The 5206-nt window shown below is 40.1% G+C and overlaps 1 pseudogene; it reads right to left on the bottom strand.

Moving 5' to 3' along the window:
- Nucleotides 1-621: 621 nt before the first annotated feature.
- On the bottom strand, nt 622-1416 carry LOC132003746 (PRELI domain-containing protein 1, mitochondrial-like; annotated as a pseudogene).
- Between the last annotated feature and the right edge of the window lie 3790 nt (nt 1417-5206).

Raw genomic sequence — 5206 nt, forward strand, 5'->3', positions numbered from 1 at the left:
CTCCTACCTCCTTAACCCCCCATGTTGCAGCACCACTTCCTCATATCAGGGAGATCATATTATAGTTGTCTTTCTCTGATTGACTTATTTCGCTAAGCATGATACCCTCTAGTTCCATCCACGTTGTTGCAAATGGCAAGATTTCATTTCTTTTGATGGCTGCATAGTATTCCATTGTGTATATATACCACATCTTCTTGATCCATTCATCTGTTGATGGACATCTAGGTTCTTTCCATAGTTTGGCTATTGTGAACATTGCTGCTATAAACATTCCGGTGCATGTGCCCCTTCAGATTAGACTGACGATTTTTAAATCAAAATCCAAAGTGATGAAATTTTTCTTTGTATTTGCATTAACTTTTTAAAACATTTTTCGTTTTAATTTGTAATTTTTCTCTTCTTTCTTTCTTTCTTTCTTTTTTTGAATTCAAGAACTATTTATTGAGTGCCTGTTATGTGCTAGATACTGTTTCAGGTACTTGGGACACATCAGAGAGCATGACAAAGGTCCCTGCTCTCATGGAGCTTACAGTCTGGCGCTTCCTAGCCCTGTACCAGCGGACTGTCTGGGATCGGGCAGGCCCCCGCCCCTCCCTGTGCCAGATGTGGGCCAAACAGGACACCCAGCCCGAACCCACCCAGATAGCAGAAAGGGCTGGAAGTTGACTTTTAATAATAAAGTACAAGGGGGACAGGCAGAGGGACTTGAGCCGGATGGTCAGGTGTCCTACCGCGCCATGGCCTGGGCTCGCTACACGAAGTGCTGCTGCTGGTGCTGCTGCTGCTTCTTGGTGGCTGCCTTGCTGACAAGGTCCTTAACCTTCTCTGTAGCTGCCAGTGCCATCTCCTTCACCTGCTCCTTGGCTTCCTTGGCTGTTTCAACGAGGGTTTTGGACGGGGACTCACCCTGCAGCTTGGCCAAGATGTACTCAAAGCCCTTCATAGTCTTGGTCACATTGCTTTTGATCTGGGCAGGACCAAACTCCTGGACAGCTCTGGAGACACCAAATGAGCTAGAGGAGACCCAGGCTTCCCGGCGGATTTCGGTCCAGCCGCAGTCATCAGAGTTCACACAGTAAACACATCGTTCCTCCACCACCATCAGCCGAGCGTGTTGATGTTCCAGGTGAAGGCAGTCATGGTCTGGTTCTACGGGTCCACAATAGAATCCTCCAGGATGTACACCGAGTGAGTGACATTGGCAGGAAACAGTCCCTTCGGCCCAGCTGGGCATCCTGTTGGTCTTGGTCAGGAGATGCCAGGACAGGAGTTTCTGGTCAGGGGTCACTTCCCGGTGCACTGTCTTCCGTCGACACATTTGCTATAGGGATTCGGGTACCGCTGCCAAAAGGCAGCAAACACTTGGTCCCAGGAACTCCGCTGCACACTTTGGCCCAGGAAATACTTCACCATCATCCCGGCCGGGGCAGGCTCAGCACCCGCGCAGCATCAGGGGTGCGAAGCCCGGGGTGGGGCACACGGAGACCCGACCGGGGCTCAGTGCATGCCCTCCAGACTCGCAGCTCAGTCACCACTGTGCCGCGCCCAAGGAGCCGCCGCCGCCCATGAGGAGTTGTTGAGCCGCGCGCCTCTTTCTTTTTTTTTAATGCTCAGTTAGCCAGCATAGGGTACATCATCAGTTTTTGATGTAGTGTCCAGTGATTCATTATGTGGGTATTAAGGAGGGCATGTGTTGTGATGAGCACTGGATGTTATTTGCAACTATTTTGTCATTTTTCACATGTGGAAACAATTCCACAGAGCTAGGCTTATAGCACCCGTAAGACTTACCATCAAGTGGCAGTGTCTTCACCAAATTCGAAAGTTCATTAGGTGTGAGCTCAATCCCCCAGTTTTCCAAAACACTTCCAAGTTTACTAGTATCTACTTTGCCTCCTTTGAAAGAAAAATGAATTATTGATGCATGACAATTTTAGGATATTATAATGATCCAAAATAATGAAAAGCTGGTTTAAAGAATGCCATTCTAATTTTCATATTCTCACATATTCTAATAGTGTTTGAGGATAATGAGGCAGAATCTACTTCTTGATTCTCCATTGAATGGTCTCCTAAGACTAATGGCAAGATACCATAAAAGAAAATCAGGTTATATAATTGGCCAGTAATTTAGGATACCTAGCCTTTTTTTCTTTTTAATACGGAATCATGTGATTATTATTTAAAGCAATCTTATCAACTTAATTTTCTAAAAATATTCCTCTTCCTATATTCTGTGCCTACCCACATTTGGTGATTTAAGCCAGCAGTTATTAACTCAAGATTGTAGGAGGCTGAAGATAGAAGAAATTAGTGAAACTAGCTATGGTGAACTAGATAACACATGCCTTGTCCAACGAGACAATATACCAGTTACTGTTGTGAGGGAATATAGGGCTAGTGTTGCCAAATCTTATAAACTTGACTGCAGGCTGGACTCAATTCATGGATAGCCAATTTGTTAAACCTCTGATTTAAACACTAGTTAAGGTCAGTATAACACTGGTAGGAAATACAGAAAATAGAATTTATGACTTAAGTATCACCACTTATTTATTTATTTATTTTTTAAAGATTTTATTTATTTACTTGAGAGAGAGTGTGAAAGAAGAGAGAGAAAGCACAAGTACGAATTGGGGGAAGGGGCAGAGGGAGAGAGAGAAGCAGATTCCCCATTGAGCAGGGAGACCCATGTGGGGCTCATGACCTGAGCTAAACTAAAGGCAGATGCTTAACCAACTGAGCCACCCAGGCACCCCTTACCACTGACTTTTACAGCCAAACCCTAGATAATTCAAAATCAAATGTAGAAGTAAAGTTGAATATAAATATTTCATTAAAATATGTAAAATATCAACATTAATAAATTTATGATATAATATTAGGAAAACACTAATCAAAATATAACATAAGGTTAGAATTGTCTTAGTAATGTTTTACTCACCCCAGAAAGATTTTACTTCATTCATCAGCTTTTCCAGATCAACTTTACCTTTTACTGTAAAGACAAGGAATAAATTGGATGGAAACATGACAGTGAGACCAAGAAAATATGTTACATAGAACAGAAAAACTTAGTATTTATTTGCTTTAGAAAATTTAACCTTTTGCAGGTACACACTTTCAGTTTAAAGTAAGTGTTGGGGATATAACATACAGTATGATAACTATAGTTAATATTGAAATAATATTTGAAAGTTGCTAAGAGAGTAGATCTTAAAAGTTCTCATCACAACAAAAAAAACTGTAACTGTATATAGTGATGGGTGTCAATTGTGATCATTTTGATATATATATATACACATATACATATATTGTAATATTATAATATATATATTGAATCATGTTATAAGTCTGAACTAATAAAATGTTATATGTCAATTACAACCTCAATATAAAAAAAGAGCTGGTTTCATACTATACACACACACAAACACACACACACACACAAACACACACGAAAATTTAATTTTTTGCTACATTCTTCATAAGAAGGTAGAAGAGGAAGGATGACAGCTTGAATGACAGTAAGCATAATTATTTGCTGAATACAACTAATATTCCAACATTTCCAATATATTGTGCTCAGGGAAGAAAAGTGATTAATTCTTGTCATTTAGTTTCCAAAAAGAAAAGTGCTTTTTCTCCCCCAGCAAAATAATACTCCATGTTGATGAGAAAATCTAGCTATAACCTAGGAAACATGGTATAAAGTGTAGTGAATCATTAATTCAACAAACTTGTTTTTGAGTTCCCACAAAGTGCCAGCAGAATGGCCAGAAAAGTCCATCAATTTCCAATAATGTTGCTAATTCTGTGGTGCGAATTTTTGGACTTTATTCTTTGTCTGTTAAGGTATTCCTTAACATCTTTTTTTTTTTTAATTTAATTTTATTTTTTCAGTGTTCTAAGAGTCATTGTTTATGCACCACTAGTAACTTCTGCGTCAGTACCAATTACAGGTCAGGGCAAAATGGAAAATGTGTGTTGGTTTGCCTGGATTATTATAGTTAACCAAGCCTATCATGAAGAAGAGATGGGATCCTTGGAGGGGATTACAATTTTCAGGCCTGTCATTGTACATGGGTCACTATGGTCGTCTGTCCATCTTTTTCTTTGTTTATCTGGTTTATTACTGGGAAATTTTTTTGTGTGTTTTCCATGATTTTTATTATTTTCAGTTGGCCAACATATGGTTAGTTTTTGATGTAGTGTTCAATGATTCATTAGTTGTGTATAGCACCCAGTGCTCATCACAACAGGTGCCTTCGGTTACCCTCCCCCCTTCTGTAACTCTCAGTTTAGTTCCTGGATTCCAAAGTCTCTCATGGTTTGTTTGGTTCTCTGATTTCTTCCCGTTCAGCTTTCTCTCCCTTCCACTGTGGTCCTCTGTGCTATTCCTTATGTTCCACTATGAGTGAAACCATATATATGAAAATTGTCTTTCTCTGTTTGACTTATTTCACTTGGTATAATCCTCTCCAGGTCCATCCATGACAATTCAAATGGTGGGTATTCACCCTTTCTGATTGTTGAGTAATTATTCCATTGTATATATGAACCATATCACTCTGACCCAAGATGAAAGGGCTCTCTGCCATAGGCCATCTAATTGGAGGGAGTTCTCTTTCATTAAAATATTCCAAGTTTATCTCAGTTGAGGAGGAATCTATTAGTAGGAACTGAGACATCTGTGTGACAGGGAAAATTTTTTTAAACCAAAGTTGATCATTTTCCTTTACTTATAATGATATTCTTTTTTGTATTTACTTTAATAAATTAAAAAATAAATAAATTAATTAAATTAATAAATTTAATTTGGAAGGGCTTTTGTGAACATGCTCCAGTCCCTTTTACTACTATCTCAAAGCTGTTCACTTTTTTTTTTAAAGGATTTTATTTATTCATTTGACAGACAGACAGATCACAAGTAGGCAGAGAGGCAGAGAGAGGAAGGGAAGCAGGCTCCCTGCTGAGCAGAGAGTCAGATGCGGGGCTCGATCCCAGGACCCTGAGATCATGACCTGAGCTGAAAGCAGAGGCTTTAACCCAGTGAGCCACCCAGGCGCCCCAAAGCTGTTTGCTTTTTGAAATTCAAATGTTGATGGTCTTTCTAGGATGCTGGGGCTCTGTCAACTCTTGGGCTTGGTTGTGTCCTGGAGGAAAGAATGGGCGTGGGGTTCTTTCTCCCCTCAATGAGGGA

This window comes from Mustela nigripes, chromosome 16 (genome assembly GCF_022355385.1).
Source record: "Mustela nigripes isolate SB6536 chromosome 16, MUSNIG.SB6536, whole genome shotgun sequence".
In the NCBI taxonomy this organism is placed as follows: domain Eukaryota; kingdom Metazoa; phylum Chordata; class Mammalia; order Carnivora; family Mustelidae; genus Mustela; species Mustela nigripes.